The sequence below is a fragment of the Chelonoidis abingdonii genome, chromosome 13, assembly GCF_003597395.2.
Source record: "Chelonoidis abingdonii isolate Lonesome George chromosome 13, CheloAbing_2.0, whole genome shotgun sequence".
Classification (NCBI taxonomy): Eukaryota; Metazoa; Chordata; order Testudines; family Testudinidae; genus Chelonoidis; species Chelonoidis abingdonii.
Window position 1 is genome coordinate 9,817,263 of NC_133781.1, and position 10,768 is coordinate 9,828,030.

The 10,768-nt window shown below is 47.6% G+C and overlaps 1 protein-coding gene across 1 annotated transcript in view; it reads right to left on the reverse strand.

The window, feature by feature from the left end:
- PIK3R5 (phosphoinositide-3-kinase regulatory subunit 5) overlaps window positions 1–10,475 on the reverse strand; it is a 100,122-nt gene extending 89,647 nt beyond the window's left edge. Inside the window, exon 1 of the mRNA XM_032801686.2 lies at window positions 10,318–10,475. The gene's annotated coding sequence lies outside the window, so the exon portion shown is untranslated. The remainder of the gene's footprint in view (window positions 1–10,317) is intronic.
- Window positions 10,476–10,768: the final 293 nt, after the last annotated feature.

The window sequence follows — 10,768 nt, forward strand, 5'->3', positions numbered from 1 at the left end:
GCTCAAGAAATTTCAAAACTAGACTGGAAAAGATTGCTGTAGCATAGGGAACAAATATGCACTGGTAGAAAATGGGCTAGATGTGGGAGATAGAAAAGACCTAACAGGTCTCATCTACGGTTAATTCAAAGCTACCACTATATGCTGGGATTTCTTCCTTCTGAAGTGCAGCTCTACTCTGAAATGTAACTTTGTAAAAACAACACCATGGTGCTCCTTGTTTCTCACTGCACAGTAATTCTAGATCAATTGTGCTCAATTTACAAATCGAAAGATGTTTTAACTGTCAGTCTTGCAGATTAAACCTAGGATCTGAGAGTCAAGCTGATTTCTTCCTTTCTCAAGCATCTTCAGCGGTAATAAAAAGTCACATAGTATAAGATGTGTCCTCGGCAACACCTGTCCTCACAAAGATTGCTCTCAGTAATACTGAGCAGTCCCACTGCCTTTTATGGAGTTGCAGAGGTGTAACTGAACTCAGTAACCATCCTGTTGAACACAATCCATCGCTGTGTGTGATATATCAGGCTAACTGTGGTGTGTGGCAGCTTGTTCTCCTCACAGCAGCAATGACTCCAAACACAAACACGTATCTGATTTGACGATTAAGTAAAGGTCAGTACATAGTCACTTTTCTGAGAGACCATTCACTTCTTCCTGGAATCAATTACAAAAAAAGAAACCCACCTTGGCGACACGATGGAAGAGTTAATTTAGCACATATCAGTCTTTATCACAGCCGTGAAGCTTAGTTTCACTCAGTATGATACTATCAACTACAACTTCAGTATCAAGCCTGAAGAAGATTTAACTTGAGACAGCAGTGGGGTTTGACAGTTTCACTTCAGGGATTTAGCATTCCGTCACTGGCATGCAATGGAAACTCCTCCATTGCTATTCACAGGGCATAGGAAAGGGAAGAATTGTTAAGGAAGTTATAAAGCACCTGGTCACTTTTATAATACCTAGCTTCTTATCCTGCTAAAGCAACACTTCCTAACCTGGGGAGCATAGAGCGGCAGGGTTGGGGAACACTGCAGGACACTGAGCCTGCCCCAGACCTACTGGGAAAATGTTTAAAAGTGACCCAAATCCATCCACAGAGTCTAAAACCAGAAGCACTATCCCTAGAGTCTAATGGACCACTGCAACCATCTAGCCTGAGCACATGTTTAAACACAGGCAACAGAAGTTCTCTGAAATAACTCTTGTTTGAACTAGAGCCTATCCTAAAGGCACAGGACAATTACTGGCATTTGAAAAGGCTTGCTGGGGATTTGAACCCAGGACCTCTCCCATATGCTCGGTAAGAATCATATGCTTATACCAACAAGCTACTCATAGGTGGCAGGTGAAGCTTCCCCTGGGGAAGGCTAACTCCCTGCTCTACCTCTTCTGCCCTCGGCCCCACCCCAGGCCCTCGCCCCTCGCCCCTCTCCACATGCCGTGTCCCACCACGAGACCTCCAATCTGCCTGGTCCCTCCTCGCCTGCCTCATTCCTCCTCACACACCCCCAGCTGCTGTGAGATCCCTCTCCCACCTACCCACCCATCGCTATCTGCCACCATTGGCTCGCTGCATCCCTCTTCACACCTCCTGCCCCAGTAGAGGAAAGGGGGTGAGGAGGAACGCAGCAGAGATCTCTGGGAGGGAAGGATCGTGTAGTGGAGGAAGACTTACCAGGCAGGCAGCAAAAGCAGGCGGTGGGGGACTCAGAGAAGGGGCAGAGCAGGAAGGGGAAGAGGTGTGGCCACTATGACCCAGGTGTCTGGTGGTGATTGCACCAGGGAAGGCTTAGCCTTCCATGGCCTTTTATAACCCATTGCCCATGAAGCTACTTCCCATGATGGCCTCAACACATCCAGCCACAGAAGCAGTTCCCCTGGATCAAGCTTTGCTTCCCTGCATCTGTGGTACTATGCCCAGCCACTTGCCCAAGTTCTGCCCAGCTTCAAGGGGTCATCCATGGACAGCCACAGCAGCAACAAAGGAAAGATAAAAGGAGAGGGCAGAAGAAAGGACACATGGCAACAGCTCCACCAGAACAGAGCATTAAGGGAAAACTAGAGTTTTAACATATGAGAGGTACATGTGGGTGGTTCCATCGTGTAGATTTGTACCAGGAAGAAGTGAAAACAGTGATCCTGCAATACCATGTAATCATCCCCCTCCCATTATTTCACTGCGCCACTGGCCATCCAGCTTTATTTCTCTCTCCAAAGTGCTCCTGTCTACAATTAAAAGCGCCAGTGACTTTGCACATAGAATATAACATGGTACGTCATTTCCCTTCCTGCCAATTGGCTATACTGTTTGCATTATGGTAGCACATTGAGACCCAGTTGAGATCAGGGTCCCATTCTGCTGGGTGCTGTACATATGTATAATAAGAGACATTCCCTGTCCCAAAAAGATTACAGTCTAAAAGGCAAGACAGATAAGGAGGTCAGAGGGGAAAAAACAGAGGACAGTTAAATAAATTGCCCAACACCACATAGTGGGGTGAGGAATAGAACCCAGATCTCCCATGTGACAGTCCAGTGCTCTACCCACTACTCTACGTTGCCCCTCTTTGCTGAATTCCATGGTATGAATATAGAGAGATGACTTTGCCCAATTTAGTTATTTTTAAAAACTAGCTTACATATGCAGTTTGTGTCAGCTTAAGTTCTCTAATGGTGAAACAAAGACACTGCAGGACAGAATGGTCGGGAAAAAAACCCAGCCCTAAAAAAAAAAAAAAAAAACACTCGGGAACATTAAACTCCTAAGGTACTAAACAGATTTTCTTGAAATTTAATGGAAAAACAAAAACAAACAAAAAACAAATTAAATCTTTACTCTAAGGCCCTGTTTCTAGAATCCCTTTATGTAAACATTTCCAGGGCTGCCCAGGGGAGGAGGGGAAGGGGGGACAAGTGAGACAATTTGCCCCAGGCCCCTCAGGGGCCCCATGAGCCCTGGCCCGGCGGCGCTCTGCACCTTCAGCGGCATTTCAGCTGCGGGGGATCCTTCAGTGCTGCCGAAGACATGGAGTGACTGAAGGGCCCGCCGCCGCCGAAATGCTGCCAAAGACCTGGACCGCCGCTGGGTGAGTACAAGCGCCACAGCTCCGCCGCTTTGCCCCAGGCCCCCTGAATCCTCTGGGTGGCCCTGAACATTTCCCACTGAGAGGGAGCCCTAAGTGGTAACACAGACACTGTTTCAGCTGCTGCTGTAATTGTTATCAATCATTTAGATTTGCTCCTAGCAAGGTTAAACTGAGTGGTACTGAAAGCCATGTCAAAAGCCAAAACCTCATCTATGCTAGGGTTCCTATCACTAGTGATCTTTGGCTATGCCCCTGTAAGCAACAGTGACAAATTTTTCAAAAGTTCCCCTAATACAGACAGACCCTGAGAATAAATTGTGATTCTGATCCACATTTGTTTTCATGGCCGACAAAGGGGTTTAAACCCAATTTCTCCTGCAAAATTGCATGAATTTCTCCTGTACAGTCTACAGCTGAAGATGAAGCCACTCCACCTTCTGACCTGGAGATGGGCTACGGTTAGCATGGTCTTCCTAATTTCTAAAGATGAGGTGGGTTTTAATATCCAACATCCATCCAATTACCCACCCGTGCAAGCCAGCATCAACCAGGGCTCCACAATACCAAAAAAATCAAGGAATTCTCTGTGTGTCACCTTCAGCATTCTCTGGAACAAGAGACTACAAGAATAGAAGGAGTTTATACAAGCCCAGGTCTGCTTTTTGGATTATACATTATCATAATACAAAGAGCAGCTAGGGAATGAAACATGTTTATATACCAAAGCTCCAGTCCTGAAATGTTGTCTCGATGAGCAGATCTCAGCACACCCCTGAAGAGAGGAAAGATGTCCCAGGGGTTAGAGTGCTAGGACTTAACAAACCTGGGTTCAATTCCCTCCTCTATTACAGACTTCCTGCGTCACCTGGCCAAGTCACTTTGGTTCTGTCTCCACTGCAGTCAGAGGTGTGACTGCAGCATATGTAGAAATACCCTTGCTATCTTTCATCTAGCTAGCTCAAATCGCAACAGCAGCGAAGCTGCAGCAACATGAGCTAGCTGCTTGAGTACACATCCAGAGTCCTGGATGGGCTTATACAGCCCATGCTGCCGCAGCTTCACTGCTATTGTCATTGGAGCTAGCTAGAGCAAAGTTGGCTCAGGTACATGCCCGCATGCTTCAGTCACACATCTGATTGCAGCATAGAGATACCCTTAATCTCTCTTTTTCCCAAGTCCCTCATCTGTACAGTGGGGATAACAGCATTTCCCTATCTCACAGGGGTGATGTTAGGCTAAATATCCGGCAGGAGAGGGAAGACAAAGATTGGAAGGTGCTCATACTACGCTGCTGAGAGCCTTCAACAGTTCATTGCTGGGGAGGAATTTTAGGGACTGAGATATTACCTATTTTTGCAACACCTAGAACCTGAGGTCACCACCAGCAGCACTCACAAAACTTTTATAAAAGTACTTTAAATAGTTAAAGGGTTACCACCCTGCTCCAAACTGATCTCAGTAGTGAGCCCACTATGTTCTACTAAAAAAAACTCAGCCAGAGCTGCAGCATGTCTGAGTAATTGAGCCCCGCATGTTGTGTTCACTGAGTTATTTGGAGCCCACTGTGCCCCTGTGGTTTCTTCAGATTACTGTGTCTTTTGCCCATCACCCAGCAACAACAGTGTCCCAGACTGGATCCACCTTAAAATGAATCTAACCTGATGGAGAATCTCCTATGGACTCTCAAGTGTCTCAGCAGCAATTTAAGCCCTGATCTTTCAACTGGATCTACATGGCCAGAAGCAAGGAGAGCCCTACATGCCTAGAGCATTCTGTGGGGAGCCCATCTGCACAGAACCAATGCAGGATGGCTGCCTCATTGTATTAAAAAGGCATGATTTATAGTGCTATAATATGTTCAATCAGAATCGCAGTCCTATCTTAACCCAAGCACTCCAACTTCATTACCCAAACGGATCATGCTCCCTCTTGTATTAAGGAGCTCACCCTTCCTCAGTTCACACTGAGCCATTATTTGCCAAGTTTAGCAACACAAAAACACTGCTAGTGAAAAAACACATGTGCAGCTTCACTTATACAGAATGCCAGAAACAATGTGAAAAAGGAAATGCCACCTGAAAGGATGAGAACTTGTTTGCGGCGTAGCCTCTGATTCAAGGATATGGTTTAAATAGACCCACCATCAGTGACTGAAGCAATAGGTTAAGGGACATATAATGTCATCAAGATACCAGTTAGAAAGAAAGAACTTTGGGAGACGCATGTTTGATCAAAAAATAAAAATAAAAAAAGATACAGAAAACTGGAAGAAAGTTACATCCTTCCTAATACAAGGACAGCTGAGAACTGTGTCACACAGACAGCAGCATTTCAATAGAGCTTTCCCTCTGTGGATCTACCATGAGGATGACCTATAAGTAGCTGGCCAAGTAACATTTGGCATTTTCCTATTTAACTCAAAAATTGACATATGCTCACATTAGTGGCATAAATACACGTGTTCTGCTTTTACCCATTGTTCCCCTGCAAGACCAGTACAACTGGAAGAGAAAGACCACGCTGGAGTTTATTTCTTCTTGTGCATAAATTGATCATCCCTGTAACTGGAGCTTAGCTAACCAATTAGTTACAGGTGTCCATGCAATGCAAACAGTGAGGTTGCACAACTGTCCTAGAGAAGAATTTGAATCTTTATTACAGGTCACGAGGCATGAAAGACAGAACCCAGCTTAACTCTCAGATTCTGGGAGAGATTTCAGGGCTGTCATTTAGATAAGCCACCTTTCTTGAAAATGGAGCACACTGGGCACAGAAACAATCAAGACACAAATATGACAACCCATTTTTTACAAAACCACTTTTCACAGGGGAACTGCATCAATTTCACACATGAAAGCTCCAGCTACAGTTCTCATAAATATATTTTAAAAGTCAGCTATGCTTCTGCCAATACAATCTCTAGGGGGAGATCATTGAGAGATGGTGATATTGATGATAGGGCCCATCTTCCTGCAAATGTAAGCTGCCTTTTAAATGGTAAAGCCTGAAATCAAAGATTAACAACCCAGGAGGAGTTCACCTAGTCCAAAAAACATGTGTTATAACCACTGCTTGCCAAACAGGACACAATTAGTAGGAAAACAAAGTGTTTATCTGCAAGCTTCCAAGAGGGTATCAGAAACAAAGAAGAGGAAATACAAAATTAACACTACAGAGGCGCAATTGGCAGCACACTGCAAGAGCCTGTTCTTCCCCATGAGGCTGCCTATTCAGTAGCTTTCATTAAGAAAATTGCATCTCCAAAGCATTCCTGCCAGCATCCTTATTTCCTAATGAAGGCTTGCCAAAGAGCTGTGTCTTTTAGCTACTGCACAGCGTACGTTCCATGTTCATCGCTTGCTAACTGCTCAAACCTTTGCAATTAAAACACCCGAGGAGTCCCATGGAAGCATTATTAGGGAGACAAGTTCTCATGCTGGGTTAACTGGCAGGCAAAGATAAGATCATCAAAACATAAAAGCCCCCTTTTGGTGTCTATAACGGAAAATGAGCTTGGAAACTTCATTTGCTCCCCTCCCTCCTCCCCAGAAGCACAATAAAAATGGATTTTTCCCCAAAAACTAGGCCCATGACCAGGAGAGGGAACAGAGGAAGGCAACAGCACAGCACGATGACGGCACCAAGTTGCCTGTGCAACAGCCGTTGTGCATCTAAGTATTTCACTACTGCATGGCATTCACAGTATGCAAGGCAAGAATGCTACTTCCAACTACTGCCCATTCACCTGGGCAGCAGCTCAGCAGGCAATGCGGAAGCAGGCTGACCAAAACCACACAGCCCTGCAGCACCCGTGCATGTCACTGGGTAGTTTCAGGAAGTAGCTGGTAGAGCAGCCTGGTGATTCTAGAGCTAACTCATCACACTTTCATACATTTAAGAGCCCCAGGCCCAGGCCCCTCAGTCACTGGGTTGGTAAAGGATGGCAGTGCTGCAAAGAGAGTTTGCTCAGTTCCTGGATGGGGAAGGACCGCCACACATCAAGCTAAGAATGGCATTCATGGGCTCTGTTTGGCAATGGAAGATCACCACCCTCCAGGCCCTTCTGAGTAAGGGGAGAGGGAATCTTCTTTGAGTGAGAAGAAAAAACATGAGATCAGCGAGTGTATCAATGAGCAGTACTATTTCCCAGAACCATCAGGATGAAATTTTCAACCCTAAAATCTCCCCAGCTAAACAGCTCTGTGAACCAAACAACTGTGCATCAAAGTTTCAGATAGCAATGAAAAACACACGTCGACCCATGGAGTGAAGCCAGTGGGGGAGTCCCTGTTTCCATAGGAACCTGATCCAATCCTCTCACCTATTCCAGATAATGGAAATACAGAGCTCTGAAGCATTTAAAGAGGAATGGAGCTTAAAAATCAACAGAATCTACACTGTTCCAGGCACACACTTGAAAATGTTCTTGCAGGGCTCAGCCCATGGTCTCATTGCCCCATGTCTGGGCACCCACTTGAAAGTTTACAAGGAAAACCCCAAGACATAAATTATTCACCCCACACATTAAGGGCAGGTAAATGTCCACTTTATTAAATAAATATCAAAATTGAAACCTAGTCCCACTTGATCTGTAGCATACAAAAGCTGCAAGCACTTCTGTCACTGAGCTGACACAAAGACAAAGATGCCCCAGTCTTGTCTATGCTCGTGTCCACAGTGTTTCTTCCACTAGCGGAGCTACACCAGTGGTGTAATTACAGCTACAGAGTTTGCTAGTTTATTCAAAGCTGCAAGCACTCGCCTGCTGTTGTTAAAGCCAGGCTCTTTTGAGAGCAGTGTGGTAATTTTCCTCTGGCGCTTTCATCTAGATTCAGTTCTTCTTTTTCATCACAACGTGAATTTTTATTTATAAAATTAAGTAGAAGAAGTCACAACATAGTTTCGTTTTGCTTCTCTCCCTGCCTCCCATGTAGCTCCTCTGTTTGGTTGCCTGTTAAGAACCTCAGGACCCTGCTCCAACATGTTTGCTGTCCCCTCCCATCACATCAGGGATGTCCAAACTTTGCACAACTGACAGGCTGTGTTGGCATCTCAACAGGAGCCCAAAGGCTGCATCAAGTTTACATGAAGCGACGCAGATAGCAGCTGCCTTCATCTTTAATTCACAGGCACAATCCATGGAGGCAGTGTAGCCAGGCATACAAAGGGGCCTGAACACCTGGACCAAGATGGAGCATTGCATGCTTGGATCTGTTGTGTTTCCACACCACTTCTCCTCCGTCATAAAGAGCAGGGCACCTATGGATTGTATAGCAAAGATCCAGGAGTTATACTTGTCCAGCTGGCTGTAATTTGAGCACTCCTGGGTGGAGGGGAGGGGAGAGTCAGGGGATGGTGGGGCTAGGGGCTTCTGTCCACTGGGGAGGGGAGTCTAGGGGCTTCAGCCCCACAGGAGGCACCTCCCAGGGCTGGGGGCTTCAGAAGCTCTGAGCCCCGGCAGGCATGCCCACCTCTCAAACTTCTGAAGGTTATCATATGTGGCTCGGAAAATGCCAAATATAAATCTCTTTTATATTTTTATACTCCTCCCTTCCAAATTTCTCATTAACAAACTCTGATCTGAAATTCAGAGATCTGCTTCGCTCTCTGGAATTGTTTGTATTCAAATTTCTGCACCACTTTTCAGAGCCACCTCAGTATTACTATAAAAAAGTGAAAGACTGAAATAGTGTCTTTTCCCCCCAAAATGTAATTTTTTTTTAAAAAATGGCATTTTTCATTTTCCTACATGGAAGCTCGCAGAATATACATCAAACATATTATTTTAAAAAAACACTATTGAATAATAATACGGTTGCTGCTTAGCACTACCGGAGATCCCATAACACAGCAACACAGGCAACTCAAACTTTCGTCTCACACTGTTGCCCCATGACTGCTGCTAGTGACAGCGAGGCACACTGCTACAGACAATCAGCCAGTGAAGCTGAGCTAGTGCTGGTAATAGTGTGCAATTTTAACAAACATGCTAGTGGAGATAAGACCTGAGAGGTTGTGTCTCTATATCTCTTACGCTGCAGCTAGTTCAATCAACTGAGTCTTTTCCTCCTATAACATCTATGTGTAAGCCTTTCTAGGAGGCAGTCAGGACAAGCAAGAGCAAAACAGGCACCAGCCTGGATCCAAGCTCCAGCCAGTTGCAGCTGTATAGCGAAGTGATCCTTGTGGTGAAGTTTAATTAGGGATGAGAAATTGATGCACTAAAGGAGAGTAGCTCATTGGTCTGCATTAGATTGGGGGAATTCCTGCCACAGAGAAAGGTGAAGGGATGGTGTCCAGATTTACACTAGATTGGATGAAGCACCACAGGGAACAGTCCCATGTTGATAAGAAGGTGGATGTAAAAGACCTGGTGGGTCTTGTCTGCTTCTAGACTCTATGTTCCTAGGAATATGATTTACTCCTGTGTCCATCTGGTCAGAGTCCAGAACCACATTCCATTCCCCATGTGCTGTTTTTTGATGACTTCTGTCTCCATGTTAGTGCCTACCCCCATCTCCTCCCAATCCCTGCTGCTTCGGAGAGGAAGGCAGCTCCCCTCTCACAAATCACACATGGATTAGGACTGATCAAAAGCACGTGATCCCAAATGCTCTCCAGGTATTTCCAGGGTTCGGGGCCTGGGAGAGCCAGTGCACTCAATCCTGCCATAACAGGCCACTGTTTAACATCCTCCTGCAGTGGGGGAGTAGGTCATTACTTGCTCTCCCACCTGAGGCAGCAGAGACAGAGGCTCAAAAATCCAGCCACTGCAATGACAGGCTGGAGAGCCCCTGGAATTTCCCCACCCGCCGGCAGGGCTGAGCTGGGACATCCCCCACCAAACCGGGTCCCACACCTGGGATGGCCCATAAACAGCCCAGGAACTTTTCACACCCACTCAGGCTGGTAGAAAAACAAGCTTCAGAAATGACTCACCTCTGTATCTCACCACCCGGGGCCTTTCCCCATCGGTCCTGTCAACAAGCGAGACCCCACCCCACGCAGGGCGTCCTTGGCCTGGCTGCAGGGTGCCAAGGGGGTCGGGGGGTGGGCAGCACCCAGGCTGAGGAGAAATGTCCAGGCAGGGGCAGCTGGTGCCTCCCCGCTCGGGGCCCCCCTCCCTGGGTCCTGCCGGGACGCCAGCCCCACCAATGCCCCAGCCGCCCTTCGATCGCCCCGCGGCGTCCAGCCCCAGCCGGGCTCCGGGGCGCCGCTCACTCACCTGCAGGGCAGCTCCCGCCGGGGCTCACTGCCCATCCTGGGGCCCGCGGCAGCGTTACAACCCGCGGCGCCGGGCTGGGTCTCCGCAGCGAGCCGCTTCCATGGCCGGGATGGAGCCGAGGCAACGCAGCCGCCTCTGGACTGCACCAGCGAGGGACCGGGACGGGCTGGGCGGGGGCGGGCTGCGGGCTGGGCGGGGCTGAGCGGCTGCCTCTGCCCTGGAGCGCCTCCGAGCCCGGCCCGCACTGCACGGCACGGGGCGCCAAGGAGCCAGCGTGGGGAGAGAGAGCACCCGGGTCTGTCCGTCCCCAGACACATCTGTCCTCCACACCGCTGTCCGTCTGGCCCCAGACACCGCTAGCTGTGTGTGCTCATACACACTGGGCTGTCTGATTGTGCCCAGACACCGCTCTGTCTGTGCTCATACACAGTGGGCTGTCTGTCCCCAGACA